The sequence below is a fragment of the Rutidosis leptorrhynchoides genome, chromosome 8 (genome assembly GCF_046630445.1).
Source record: "Rutidosis leptorrhynchoides isolate AG116_Rl617_1_P2 chromosome 8, CSIRO_AGI_Rlap_v1, whole genome shotgun sequence".
NCBI lineage: Eukaryota > Viridiplantae > Streptophyta > Magnoliopsida > Asterales > Asteraceae > Rutidosis > Rutidosis leptorrhynchoides.
The window spans coordinates 168,733,773-168,750,694 of record NC_092340.1 but is presented as its reverse complement, the minus strand read 5'-3'; positions in this window follow the sequence as shown (position 1 = coordinate 168,750,694).

Sequence of the window (16,922 nt, the reverse complement as noted above, 5' to 3'; positions counted from 1 at the left end):
CAACAGAAGAAATTCAAATGCTAAAAGAAGAAGACAGATATCGATATAAATCATCGATAGAAGAACCTCCGAAATTAGAGTTAAAGCCACTTCCAACTCATTTGGAATATGCTTATTTACATGGTGAATCTGAATTACCTGTAATAATATCGTCTTCTCTCACAAACGATGAAAAATCTCGACTCATTTCTGTACTAAAAGCTCATAAACCAGCTATTGCATGGAAGATTCATGATATTAAAGGCATAAGTCCTTCGTATTGCACTCATAAAATCCTTATGGAAGAAGGTCATAAAACGTATGTGCAACGCCAACGAAGACTAAATCCTAATATGCAAGATGTTGTTAAGAAGGAAATTATTAAACTGTTAGATGCAGGCTTAATTTATCCAATTTCTGATAGTCCATGGGTAAGCCCAGTTCAATGCGTACCTAAGAAGGGTGGCATGACTGTCATTACAAATGAGAAAAATGAGCTTATTCCTACTAGAACTGTAACAGGATGGCGTGTGTGTATTGATTATAGAAAATTAAATGACGCCACCAGAAAAGATCACTTTCCCTTACCTTTCATTGATCAAATGTTGGAAAGATTAGCCGGAAATAGTTACTATTGTTTTCTAGATGGATTTTCCGGATATTTTCAAATTCCAATAGCACCCGAAGATCAAGAGAAAACCACGTTCACATGCCCTTATGGTACTTTTGCTTACAAACGCATGCCATTTGGACTTTGCAACGCCCCTGCAACCTTTCAAAGGTGCATGATGGCGATTTTTCATGACATGATAGAAGAATGCATGGAAGTTTTCATGGATGACTTTTCAGTCTTCGGTGATACATTTGAATCATGTCTAGTTAATCTGGAACGAATGCTTCTTAGATGCGAACAATCTAATCTAGTACTTAATTGGGAGAAATGCCATTTCATGGTTAAAGAAGGCATCGTTCTTGGACATAAAATTTCAAAAGAAGGAATTGAAGTGGATAGAGCTAAAGTAGATGTAATTGCTAAACTTCCACATCCCACCAATGTTAGAGGAGTTAGGAGTTTTCTAGGGCATGCCGGTTTTTACCGACGTTTCATAAAAGATTTTTCTAAAATTGCCACTCCTATGAATAAACTCCTAGAAAAGGATGCGCCATTCATCTTTTCAGATGAGTGTATCAAATCTTTTAATATTCTTAAAGAAAAACTCACTAATGCGCCGATCATGATAACTCCAAATTGGAGTCTACCATTTGAACTAATGTGCGATGCAAGTGATTTTGCAATGGGAGCCGTTTTAGGACAAAGGATTGAAAAACGATTTCAACCTATTTATTACGCTAGTAAGACATTACAAGGAGCACAGACGAATTACACAACTACTGAAAAAGAACTCCTTGCTATTGTCTTTGCTTTTGACAAATTTCGTTCATATCTCGTTCTATCAAAAATAATAGTCTATACCGATCATTCTGCTCTTAGATACCTATTTTTGAAACAAGATGCCAAACCACGATTAATTCGTTGGATCTTACTATTACAAGAGTTTGATATTGAAATCCGAGACAAAAAGGGAGCAGAAAATCTCGCCGCCGATCATCTTTCTCGTCTTGAAAATCCCGATTTAGAAGTTCTAAATGAATCAGCCATAAAAGACAACTTTCCTGATGAATATCTATTGAAGATAGATTATAAAGAAATATCATGGTTTGCAGACTATGCAAACTACTTAGTTTGTGGATTCCTTGAAAAAGGATTATCGTACCAAAGACGAAAGAAATTCTTCAGTGATATAAAACACTATTTCTGGGAAGATCCACATCTGTTTAAAAGTTGTCCCGATGGAATAATACGCCGATGTGTATTTGGAGATGAAGCTAGTAAAATATTAAACCATTGTCACACAGGACCAACAGGAGGGCATTATGGGCCTCAACTAACAGCAAGAAAAGTTTATGATGCTGGATTCTATTGGCCTACAATTTACAAAGACGCACACTTTCTTTGCAAATTCTGTGATGCTTGTCAAAGGGCCGGAAAAATAAGTCAACGTGATGAAATGCCACAAAATGTCATCCAAGTATGTGAAGTATTTGACATTTGGGGTATTGACTTTATGGGTCCATTTCCAAAATCTCATAATAATCTATATATACTCGTAGCCATTGATTATGTATCTAAATGGGCGGAAGCACAAGCTCTCCCAACTAACGATGCACGAGTTGTAGTCAACTTTTTAAAACGTCTTTTTGCAAGGTTTGGAACACCGAAAGCTTTAATAAGTGATCGGGGAACTCATTTTTGTAATAATCAACTTGAGAAAGTTCTTAAAAGATATGGAGTAACTCATAAAATCTCCACTCCATATCATCCACAAACAAGTGGACAAGTTGAAAATACCAACCGAGCCTTAAAACGTATTCTAGAGAAAACCGTAGGATCAAATCCGAAGGAATGGTCCATTAAATTGGAGGATGCACTCTGGGCTTTTAGAACAGCCTACAAAACTCCAATTGGAAGCACACCTTTTAGACTTGTTTATGGAAAAGCATGTCATCTTCCAGTAGAAATTGAACACAAAGCATTTTGGGCTTTGAAAACATGTAATCTTGATTTACATGAAGCTGGACGTCTCCGATTAAGTCAACTAAACGAATTAGAAGAATTAAGACATGAAGCATACGAAAATTCGTTAATCTATAAAGAAAGAACGAAGAAATGGCATGATAAAAGAATCAGAAGTTTAAAAGAATTTAAAGAAGGAGACAGAGTTCTTCTTTTCAATTCACGATTCAAGCTATTTCCTAGAAAATTGAAATCAAGATGGTCTGGACCATTCATAATCAAAAGAGTTTTCCCATACGGAACGATAGAATTAATAAATTCAAATGGGATTGAATTTAAAGTTAATGGTCACAGAGTTAAACACTACATACATGGTCCGATGGAAGTTGACAACGAAGTTAATCACAATTTCGACACCACAGCTAACTAAGTGTGGGGAGAATCAAGTCTTTAAAGGATAATATGTATTTCTGTTAGAGTTAGATTGTCTGTTTTCGTGTAGTTCTCGAAAATGGAACCCGAATGGTCTTTCCCTAGCAGACCCTAAAGAACTAGTCTTCTCCCCCCATTCTGAATTTTTATTTTTATTTTAGGTTTTTACAAAATGAAGACTGCCTGTGAACTAAACCATGGTCTAATGCTACACGCTTTGATCACTAAACGTAATAATGACATACTACCGAGTGAATTAGTATCAGTAATCAGAGAAAGAATGGACGGAGTTAGAAAAGAATCCAGATGCGAAGATAATAAATTACAATTTGGTAAAGGAAAATCAAAATCCGCAGCGAAAAGAAGAGCACGACACCTAGAAAGATGTCACAAATGCGGAAAATGGTCACATGGAGGTAAATGTTCAAATAATCAAACCTATTCAAATACCGAATTTGTTACTTTATGTAGAGACGGACCGTTCATATGTTTAGAAGAAAAGACACTGAATGCTCGAGGTTACGCCTATGTAGCTATGGAAAACCAATTAAACCGACTATCTTATGAATGGGATAGATCATATAACTAAGAATACTATCTCACAGGTAAGTCTGTACAGTTTTTATTTTTTATTTATTTTTATTTTTAACCTTTTGATAATAAACGCTAATTTGTTCGCTATAAAGTATTAAATTGGTATTAAATAAAATTAGGTTTGGCGACCGAAATTATTGATATCATTCAAAAATTTATTACATCACTGCGAAATTTAACGTTTATTCTTAAGGTATAAATATCTTTAATCAATCAACCCAAAATATTTCAAAAATTCGTCATGAGTTAAATTAGGTCTTGGAACCGAAATTACTTTACCGAAAAGAGGGGCGCATATTTTTGATAATATTTGATTGATTAAAGTGGGATAAAAAGCCAAAAAGATTTTTAATTTTATTTTTACCATATTTTTAAAATTAATATATAAATCTTAAATTAATATTGTAAACTTTGTAAAAACAATATATTTAAAATTGTAAATATTTGAAAAATTAATATAAGTTTGGTGTGAATTTATAATATGAATTTTTAAATTAAGTTTGGTATGAATTTTTAATTTTTAAAATATGAATTTTTTAATTTTATGCATTTCAAATTTTAAGTTTGGTGTGAATTTTTAATATTAATTTTTAATTTTATATTTAAATTGTGTGAATTTAAAAACAAAAATTTACTTTATCTCATTAAGTTAAAAATATGATTTTTAAAATTCGTCGTAAGTTGAAGACTAGGTCATTGAACCGAAATTGCTTTACCCGAGGGAGGGACGAGAACTTTTATTATCATTATTTTTAATCTTATTGAATTAAAGTATGCCAAAAACATTAAAAAAAAAAAAAAAACCCTAAAAATCTTAGCTTTTAAAAAAATCGCTACAAAAAGACAAATTTTAAAATTTTGTCGAAGGACGGACTAGGACATCGATCCGAAACGACCTCGTCCTAAATAACAAGAGAAACAAATTTTTAAAATTAATTAATATTTTTTTTTATAAGTTAAAGATTTCTAAAAAAAATAATAAAAAAAATCCAATATGTTTGGAAACTTTGGTAAAATTTAATCATTTTTCTACGCAAATCACCCTCAATAATTTAAACTATTACTGATTTCTTGCAAATGAGGGCATTGCAAGATCTTAAGTGTGGGAAGGGGTTAAATTCTTTCGGATTTTAAAAATTTTTATTTAAACACTTGGTTATCATTAAAAATTACTAGTAACGCAGTAGTTGTATTAGAATCTAGTGCTCTCTGATAACAAGGAACAGCCCTAGTCTTATATACTGACTACCCACTTCTAGTAAAATTTTTCAAAATTTTCAACTAAATGAATTCAAAATCATGTTTATACATATTTATGAACGATGAAAACTAGGTGTTAATGCCGAAATTGTCGTTACCTCGGAAAGGACATAAATTGAGAAACAACCCAAAATATTAGAATTCATTTAAGAATGGAATAGAGGAAAATAAAAAGGCAAAGAAAGGAAAATAAAAGCCAAGTGTGGGAAATTTTTACCAAGTTATTCAAAACATATATCACATATTTTTGTACAAATAACTGAAAATACTTTTGTTTTGGACAATAATTAACTGTTTTACCCGATGAAAGCAAAGAAGAGATGGATCTACACGATGTATCAATTCCATCATTTAAAGGAAGTAAAGTCTTCCGCAAAAGACACGCGCTTCTTGATTTAGGTCATGAAGTTGTCGTCCAGACCAGCTGTAGGTTGACGAAAAATCTAGAAAAGTCATCACTAAAATCGGCTGAAAATCCACGGACCTCAGCATCAAACAGGGTCGCCAAGTGGTCAGATTTATCCTAACCATGAGAAGGATTTATCTCGTACAATGGGGGGGCACCGTGCAAATTAGCTTGATAAGACTAATGAATCAGATCCCCAGAAAGGATAATCTCCTTAAAGATTAAAAATCAGCTTTTAAGACTGATATTACTCAATCCTTGAGATTGACCTTAAAGATTGAGAATTCAAACTCATGGAATTCGATGATGTCTAAACTCGAGCTTGAACGAGAAAATATTTTGATCAAAAATACAAACCGATTTGTTTTCTGAAAATCCATTTTCAATGCGTTCATTACCATTGAACGTAAAATCCTAGGAATTCACCTGGAATTCATTAGGTCACCTGAACAAAATCGGGTGTCAACCGTAAGAACGGTGGTTGCATAGCATGGTCGGAGACAGGACCTTGTGCCAGACCGAAAAATCATAGGATGATCTTTACTATTGCTCCTACCAAGGATAGTACTAGCATCCGACACGTTTTTAGACCATAATCAAATGCATGTCATTAGACATTGCCTTAACAGTTTCTTGTTCATCGCTTTCCTTTACAACCGGACGGTAGTTTACCGAAAGGTAATATACGGAACAAGTAAACTGGATGTGTGCTTTCCGATACCGGGATAGCAGTGGATTACACGAGCCTAAAAGTTTTAGCCAAATATATTTTGCAACACCGATGATGGATCAAATCAAAAACTTGTCTAGGGTAAAATATAGCTTGAATTTTCAAAAGATCAAATGTTTTCATAAAGATCCAATTTCCTTAAAGGATCTAAATTTTTATAGTCATGTGGGACTGTAAACCGCCTTTCAAATGTGCACTTTGCTTTGGAAACCGAAAGTAAATCGGCTATTTGATTGCAAGTGTCGTTGACCTAAACCCGAGGAAACTGAGGATGACACACCCACCTTTAACCACATTGTTACTACCATTGTTCATACCGCCGTATTAAAATCACTGATGTACAAAGTGTGAAGAATAAAGAAGTGATTCAAGTGTTTTTCAAGACTATATTGCTTGAGGACAAGCAACGCTCAAGTGTGGGGATATTGATAAGGCTAAAAAGGAACATATATTTCATAGCATTATCCCCCAAGAAAGACAAGATTTTAGTTGCAATTGTTCCATTTTCAAGTAATATTCGTTTATATTAAATAAGTGCGAAGACAAAAGGCGAAAACGACGAATTGAAGACACAAAGGTCCAAAAAGCTCAAAAGTACAAGATACAATCAAAAAGGTTCAAATTATTGATGAGGAACGTCTAAAAATGACAAGAGTACAAGTTACAAAACGCAAAGTACACGATATAAAATTGTACGAAAGGACGTTCGAAAATCCAGAACCGGGACATGAGTCAACTCTCAACGCTCGACGCAACGGTGTAAAAATTATGAGTCAACTATGCACAAGAATAAAATATAATATTTAAATAATTCATAATAAGAATAATATTAAATAATAAAAAGTTGTTAATTGAGCATAGTTCAGGGGTCATAAGTGAAAATTCAATTTATAAATTCGCCTATAAAAGGCTATGTAATCATAATGTTGAAGCATACCTTTTTCTATCATATTTCTATCTATATATCGATCCATCTATCTATTATCAATATCAATTATCAATATCTATATTCTATATCTCTATCATAATGTTAACTTAATAAGATATAACAATAATCTTAATTTTAATTTTAAATTATGATAATAATAAGATTTATGATAGAGATCGTTTGAGTGTGTAAGTCGAAATTCTGTCCGTGTAACGCTACGCTATTTTTAATCATTGTAAGTTATGTTCAACCTTTTTACATTAATGTCTCGTAGCTAAGTTATTATTATGCTTATTTAATCCGAAGTAATCATGATGTTGGGCTAATTACTAAAATTGGGTAATTGGGCTTTGTACCATAATTGGGGATTGGACAAAAGAACGACACTTGTGGAAATTAGACTATGGGCTATTAATGGGCTTTATATTTGTTTATCTAAATGATAGTTTGTTAATGTTAATATAAAGATTTACAATTGGGCGTCCCTATAAATTACCATATACACTCAATCGGACACGATGGGCGGGGTATTTATATGTACGAATAATCGTTCATTTAACCGGACACGGGAATGGATTAATAGCCACTAGAATAATTAAAACAGGGGTGAAATTATTTACAAGGACACTTGGTATAATTGATAACAAAATATTAAAACCTTGGGTTACACTCAGTCGACATCCTGGTGTAATTATTAAACAAAGTATTAAAATCTTGTTACAGTTTAAGTCCCCAATTAGTTGGAATATTTAACTTCGGGTATAAGGATAATTTGACGAGGATACTCGCACTTTATATTTATGACTGATGGACTGTTATGGACAAAAACCAGACGGACATATTAAATAATCCAGGACAAAGGACAATTAACCCATGGGCATAAAACTAAAATCAACACGTCAAACATCATGATTACGGAAGTTTAAATAAGCATAATTCTTTTATTTCATATTTAATTTCCTTTATTTTATATTTAATTGCACTTCTAATTATCGCATTTTTATTGTTATTGTATTTAATTGCACTTTTAATTATCGTACTTTTTAATTATCGCAAGTTTATTTTATCGCACTTTTATTATTCGCAATTTCATTATCGTTATTTACTTTATGCTTTAATTTAAGTCTTGTATTTATTTTTAATATTTTACATTTGGTTTTAACTGCGACTAAAGTTTTAAAATCGACAAACCGGTCATTAAACGGTAAAAACCCCCCTTTATAATAATAATATTACTTATATATATATATTTGTATTTTTACAATTATTGTGTGTAAAAAAATATAGTGTTATACTTCACGAGCTCCCTGTGGAACGAACCGGACTTACTAAAAACTATACTATAATACGATTAGGTACACTGCCTATAAGTGTTGTAGCAAGGTTTAAGTATATCCACTCGATAAATAAATAAATAACTTGTGTAAAATTGTAGCATATTTAATAGTATTTCGCACTAAAAATAATACTATTTTGTATACACCCCCTACGACATCAGTGATCCCTTCCATCCACCACATTGCCCTCTTGGCGAAGAACCTGAAGCACTTACAGGCGAACCTATTCGAGACACCATTTTCTCTCTCATTTCCAGAGTGTCTCGTCACGATTATATATTATCTCAAATTCTAAATCTTATTCGTCCACTCGTCTGAACCAACAATCATCCCGGTGTAATAGAAGAAGTCAACGAGCTTCGCGCTCGGGTAGTGGCTTTGGAGAATGTCGTGCAAAGGTTACAAGCACCAGCAGCAGCACCGGCAGCAACAGTACCACCATCAGCAACACCAACAGTACCATCACCACCACCAACAACAACATCCGCATCCCACACCTCAACATCACAATCTATACCTCGAACATCAACGTCATACGCACCATAGATACCAAGGAATACCAACAACAACAAACGATGAAGTATTGATTCATAACTTCATCGAAGAAATATTTTGCAGAGAATATGTAGTTTCTAAAATTTTTAGAGATTATATATTCTAGTCCTAGTCGAAAACCAGATGAGATTAATATTATGTTAACTCATTAAATCCATGATTACATCTAAGGAAAATATATATGTAGGTATATTTTCATAAAGATTGTAATTAAGAAAATTCTTTTGTGTAAACTGTTAATGGTAAAAATATTTTAACGGGTAGGTAATACCCGAGATATATATAAATTCACAATTAATATGTTACACTGTACATTCTTCAACTTTGATTCAAAAATCATTAACTATACTCACTACCTCAACTACAATACACAATCATTCTCATACAAATTCAATTACATATTCTGATATTGACGGATCAGAATCCAAATCATAACTCTGAATCGGTGACATCACACTTAGATCTCTACATCTTTCAAAGCTATACTTTGACTTCAAAAATGTGCAAGATCCTTTAGCGTTGTTTTTACCGAAAATAATCTTGCAATCCCTTTTCAAAGTATCCAGTTTTACCACACTTCCAACCAGTCAACTTCGACTTTTCAGATTAGCCTTATTGTAATCTGGACATATACGTTCTTGTTACAGTGAAACCTTTCATGTCCCACCACATTAGCAGTAAATTTACCAGCAACTTCATTAATCTGTGACTTAAGTTTCTTCAAAAAGTCACTATAATTATTCATTGAAACCCTATCATGTACTCATCCACATCTTGTAACAATAGTTGCCGTTCTAACTACCGGGAATTAGCAATCAGTATTTCAAATTTCGCAGCAATTCTATGCCAACAGTAATATATATACATATAATGTCCATCTCCTAGACTTACTTACTTCGAATGTAAAGTTTCTGAAAAACACCCCAAACTACGAAACTAGTTCTCCGAATTTTGGAAAAATGCTGATGAAGCAGCAAAAACTGTAAACGACTTTAACAGTCGAAAGTTTGATGACAAAGAGTAGTGTGTTGGAAAAGCACAGAAAAAGAGAAGGTTTGGAACTGGAAAACGGGTTGAGCAAAGTATGAAGGAAGCTGTAGACAAATCATAAGTCATGAATTAGTATAATATAATGACACTTGATCAACGTGATTATATTACAATAAGTCATGTTGAGTTTCTAATGGAACGTGATAAAGATTCACAGATCACACACTCATCATGAACCATGTTACATAACTCTTTTATTCTATTTAACCTCTAAACATATCAAAAAAATATTTTTCTTGATGATTCGGTCTTTTTCGGATATTCTGGTAATTTGACAAATCAAGATCGTGCCATTACGATTACCTTCTCAGAACATTAACTATGTTCATCCAAAACTCCATACCTACGAATTCTGGACCATTATTCGCTTGACATAAGGTCGGGAAGAGAAAACGAAAGAATGAAGCTCCGAAATATAATGGAGAATATAAAGCCCGATAACAACCCCGAAATTACAAACCGTGTATATCAATGCGTATAGCAATATAAAGACACGTTAATGAAAAACACTATAACCCCAAGGTAATGGTAGAAGAAAATAACTTCCTCTGGTGGTAGATGAAAAAGAAGAATGACAGATATAAAAGTTAGGAGTATATCAAGAATCAGAACTGGATGAAGCATTTCACAATCTTTTGGAAGTATGAAATAAGGAAGAAGATGTAGGAGTGGTGAAAATAATGAAACGGAAGTGGCTAACTTATAGCGAAATATCAGACATAGCAATCGAGGCAGATTACGCATTTAATCAAAGGAAATCCTAATTTCTGCAATTACCGAAGAATCAAATCTTATTTAGATTATGAAGATTTTCTATTCCTTAAATTCCGGAAATCAATCGTTATTACGTCAAGAGTTAAAACGAATCTCTATTCTCCATTTCACTCTATTACGATAACTTCCCTCATACGCTTCAAGTAATCGGATTGTTTTGTCCATATTATTCAACGGTGATAAAATTCTATTTATCAACTCATATTCGTCATGAAAACATTTTTATTGTTAGCCATGACGACCTCACTCAAATTTCGGGACGAAATTTCTTTAACGGGTAGATACTATAATGACCCGGAAATTTTTGACCAAATTTAAACTTTATCTTTAAATGATTTAATATTTTCAACACGATAAGCAAAGTCTGTAATGTTGAGTATCAAAGTTTTGGAACTATATTCATATAATCAATTATTTTTTTGACTGTTCTCGACGATTCACGAACAATATATATACATAACTTAATGTGCATATATATATATATATATATATATATATATATATATATATATATATATATATATATATATATATATATATATATATATATATATATATATATATATATGATTTCAAGTAGTTTAGTAAATGATATTAACATTCGATTATTGATTCGATTAATATTTAGATAAGTTAACTAAAACGTTTAAAATGAACCAGTAAAACACTAATTTGCTACAGTTTTTTCGAATTGCTACACTACCGAAAAGCTACAGTGTTTTCAAAAATCACTATTTGCTACAGTAAAAAAAACACTAGAAAGTTTTAGATATACTTTGAGTGGTATAGTTTATGGATAACTTAAGGCTATATTTTGACAAAGGTACGTGACACGAAACGTAAAATGCAAGTTTTCTCAGCGTACGAAGGGACATTCGAAAAACCGGAACCGGGACATAAGTCGAGTGACGATGTACGACTTATCAGAATGAAAATTACAAGTCAACTATGTACGTGAATTTAATATAATATATAATTAATTATATACATTATATATATTATATATATAATTAAATATTATGTCGACAAACAACGAGACAAAATCATTTTGTGCTGGACAGCGAAGCCATGCGATCGCATGGCCTTTACACTAGTTTCCCATGCGATTGTATGGGAAGGAAATTCAGAAAACATCTATAAATCGAGCTAGTTCCTGCACTTATAACACACACATATCCGAATACATATTACTCCCTCTGTAATTATTATTATTATTTATATTATTATTATTATTATTATTATTATTATTATTATTATTATTATTATTATTATTATTATTATTAAGATTAATATTATTATTAATCTTATTATTATTAGTAGTATTAATATTATACATAAAATACTACGACGAGGTCTTGAGCGTGTCACTTTCAAAATGGGTTTTCGAGTGGGATAGAGCTAAGGAAATTATGGGTAATGTTCGGGGGTATATTTATGAATCAAACCTAGTGTTTATCATCTCCGTTACGTCTACGTACTTTCCTACAATATTGAATCTCAATATTGATACATAAGCACTCATATTTTATCTTTTATATATTAATTGTGTATCCATGTCTATTGCTCGAGTATATATGTTTATGCATGCTTGTATGCTAAATTTCGTCGTTAAACAGTTTATGATGAATCACGAATTAAATACATATATTACTGATAAAAGGTATATAATATGCATGTTTTTGGAAAGCTGGCGAAAAATCAATAACTTTTCATTTAGAAATCGCGCAATTTCGGTGAACGAATCAAAAGATATGATCAACTGAATTATGATTGACCTTAATTGGAATTGCTTTTGAATCTGCAATTAATATTTAAACAACTTGTTTGTAACATAGATAAATTGGATTTTTGAATATTACCAACCGAGTAAATGAATCCTTATATAAGGCACGTCTCGTTTTGTTAAACTATTGTCAAAATTGACTTTTTGAAACGACTTTGGATAACTTTTGTATGTCGATCTTGAGCATTAGGATTGTGATACATTATCACCTGACCTAGCTTGATAGACATTTATTGACCAACATATGTTCTCTAGGTTGGGATCTACGGTTATTTGGTAATGCGAGTTTCGGTCACATTTTGGTAAACGACTTTATATGCTGCAAAGGTTCCCTAGAAGTCTTCCGCTGTTTTCTTATATGTTAGACAAGCTATGTGCATGGAGTCTTACATGGCATATTTATCAAGGAAACGTTGCATTCACCAAATCATCACCATGTATCTTATTTTAACTACATTGTCAACGGAATTACTATTGTAAACTATTATTTACGGTGATTGTCTATTTGTAGAAATCATCAGATGTCGAAAACCTTTGATTTAAATATTCATTTATGGTGTGCTTTTTCAAAAAAATGCAATGTTTACAAAACGTATCATATAGAGGTCAAATACCTCGCAATGAAATCGATGAATGACGTGTTCGTCCATATGGATTTAGAGCGATCGTCACACAATTGCTCAAGTCTATACGCGTACGTGTTAATCGTTATCGTTATTTTGATTGTTTGATGCGCTAGGGTTTAAAAACGAATTTGTTATTGTTTGATTAGAAAAATTAAGTTTTTCAAATGTTAATTATTATGTTATAATCAGATTCCTTGCAAAAAACTATTGAGTTCAGGCTTTGGATTCGCTTGATTCATTTCCGTATGATTAAGTTATGTCAATTTGAATTATCGTTGTGTTTTTGTTGCTTGATCAAAAATATGGTATTGATAGGCAACGAATTGACATGTAAGACTTATACCACTGGAAATATAATTTAAAAACACTCAATTTAGACTAGGATATCATGTCGTTTGCTTATGTATAGCCCGAGATATGCTTGAATTAGTGTAAAAGTAGTTTTATACAGCACTTGTATGAAAATAACCTTGTATGATAAAATGTGTTAACTTTTGTGATTAAAGCTTTGTATATTTGAAAAATAGACAAAAATTAATTCATCTTTCATGTAGATATCATAGGCTAATTGTATCTAGATCTTCGGATAATCTTGTGCGAATGTGTCTAACTAAATGAGAATCGAATCTGCAAATTGCTCACGGTTTTGTACTCTGTGGATTTTGTGTATTCCATGAGCATTTATGCTTCTGGAAAATGAAACTTAACATGATATTTGACTTATTTATAGTTTATTTCAATCTCTGAAACCTTATGCATTGGGCACAATAGAGCCATACTTTATGTGAATTCGGATTTGAGCTGAAAACTGAATGTTCAACTTTCACGAATAAACTCTACAAATTGGCTAAACAAAAGTTTATAGATTTTTGATATGTGTTACTTTGATTTGTCCTTGAACTATGACCACTGGTCTTGTATCAATTTCAAGTTCCTAACTCCAGTTATAGCCAAAATGAAATCAGTGCGCGGTCAGAAATTGACTTGGTAAATCCCAAATGTATCCCTTCTGATTCCTGACTTTTAATTGTCGTATGAGTCCCTGGCTGGACTTTATGGAATTGATTTTAAGTATATTTATGATCTGGAGTTTGTCATGTTTACTTGAATTTTTTACTATGAGATAATGTGCTAAGTATGCTACGTGTTCATGAACTTTGTGCATAACGATAAATTGAAATTGTGAAAATGATCATTCATGACCTAAAACGTATTGTTTGACTTAGGTTTGACATGTTGACCAATATTTGACATGAAACTAATGATGTTGACTTTAGTTGACCACATTGACCAAGTTTGACTTTCGGTTTGACTTCGGTTGACTTTGTTTGACTTGCGTGAATTACTTGACTATATGTTGACTTTTACTTTGAAACGCGTCAAGTCGAGCAATAAGACAACGTACACTATGAAACCATACTTATTTAAGATACATATATTGACCAACCTAAATACGTATACTTAGGTTGCATTACTCCGCTATAAATCGTACAAGTTAATTGTTCAATTTTCAATCCGAGCTTTATTCAAAGGTGAGTCTACAGTCCCGCTTTTTACATGTTTTTAGGGATGAGAATACACGCTGTTATACTTACATTTTCAAATGCTTTTTTATTGACATAAGGACTATATATGCATATTGAGTTTGTTCAAAAAGCCTCTAACTTGAATACTTTTAATACCATCGGTGTAAGCACAATTTAGATGGACGAATCCGTTAGGTTGACAACCGCACCCGCTATAAAAACTGTGGTGCATTTACTTTGAACATTAAATACATTTGAACAAGTATATAACATTTTAGGAGGTAAAAGCGGGTATAGTGGCTTCTATACTCGGGTCATTGCTAGTATTCAGGTGCTCAGATTATGCAAACATCTCGTGGTCAAGGAAACTAAACTATTTTTCTGATAACTATTTTTTAGATACTGTTATATTTTTAAACCTGTAGATTCACTCAACATTATTGTTGATTCATTTTGCGTGTTTTATTCTCAGGTATTAATTGCTTCCGCTGTAGAATATTGCTGTTACGTAGAAGCCAAGCCAAGCACTGGGACCAGCGTTAACATTCCGTTAAAGGGATTTTTGACGGGGTGTTACAACCGTCCCTATAAGTCGAGCTTACAAAGTAATTAATATAATCAAGCTAAGGGATTTTTGATCTGAACTCATATGTATATTCTTAGTAAGTCGAGCTTGAAAGGACTGATTATCGATTATAATCCGAACGTCTTGCAGAAAAACTTCAATTCCTAGAAAAGGATTTTTCTGATTTAAAAGAACAACATGGAACCAGGATTTCCAAATTAAATAAGAAGATCATGCAATTGGAAGACACCATCATCAAAAAGAAATCAGAAATCACACTATTCAATAAAGATGTTATTCAAATGAAAGCTCAACTTGCAAAATATGAAGAAAAACTTTACCAAACTGAGCAATCCAAAGCGATAATAAAAATGAATATTTAGAAGTAAATAATCTCTATGAGTAGTGATATCAGCTAAAAAGTCACGTTTTCACCCCGGTATTAAAGCCCAAAAACAAGAACGATTCGAACTTTGTCGGAAAAATACCCACGTTTTCGGTTAGAATTGAAGAACAAGTAATTACGAAGACGGTGCAAAAAGAATCAAGAGAATCGGAGCTAAAACGAAGATTCTAGAGTGAAAACGGTGAAAGACAAGAAATCAAGTTACGATCCAGGGAACCAGGCAAGCCAAACGGCCTGCCTGGCTTAAAAACGGCATGGCTCAAAAACGGTCTGCCTGGCTCAAAAATGGCCTGCCAAACGGCTCAGATAAACAGCCCCTGCAAACGGTTTGCCCTGGCAAACGGCCTGCCAAATGGCCTGTCAGCCGTTTGCAGGCAAAATCCAAGCTTATTTATAGGGTCTTTGTCATTCATTCCAACACACACTTCAATTCACTTCTTTCTCTCTCTTGTACAATATTAGTTATACTTTCAAGGTCTTCGACTCCGTGCAGGAAACCTAGTACCCGGAGAAGAACGCCGAAGATTGTATTAGGAGTTAGTGTAGAGTTTGAAGTTGTCACTTTTGTATTCAGAACTCGTTTAATCTACTGGTACTTTTATCCTTTATATTTATATAATGTCTTCTATCATTATGTTCTGTGATATTGTTGCTGATAGTGCTCCAAATGAACATATATTTAGTAGCAATATCCTTCCGATATGTAAAGTTTTCAGTTGCAATTGTTCTATTTTCAAGTAATATTCGTTTAAATAAATAAGTGCGAAGACAAAAGGCAAAAACGAAGATTTGAAGACAAAAACATCCAAAAAACTCAAAAGTACAAAGTACAATCCAAGAGGTTCAATTTAATGATGAGAAACGTCTGAAAATGACAAAAGTACAAGTTGCGGAACGCAATGTACAAGATATTAAATTATACGAAAAGGCGTTCGAAAATCCGGAACCGGTACCCGAGCCAACTATCAACGCCCGACGCAATGGACCAAAAATTACAAGTCTACTATGCACAAGAATATAATATAATATATAAATAATTATATTAATTATTTATATTTTATATTTATATATAAATTATGTCGACAAGCAAGGTTCCAAAATTATGTGAGCTGGATTTTCAAACTCCACGACTCGCGGAATTTGCAGGCTTAAAACGCCGCAACTCGCGGAGCTGCAAAAATCAGAAATGCCTATAAAAGGCCATGCATTCTGCCGAGTTTAAACTTATAAATAATAATAATAATAATAATACTCTGTAATAAATAAATAAATAAATATATATATAATATATATAGTATAGGGTAGTTTTATATTAGATTAGTTCGGGTTATGTAAAGGTTATTTTACGGGTTTTGAAGTCGAAATTCTGTCTGTGAAACACTACGCGATAAATAAT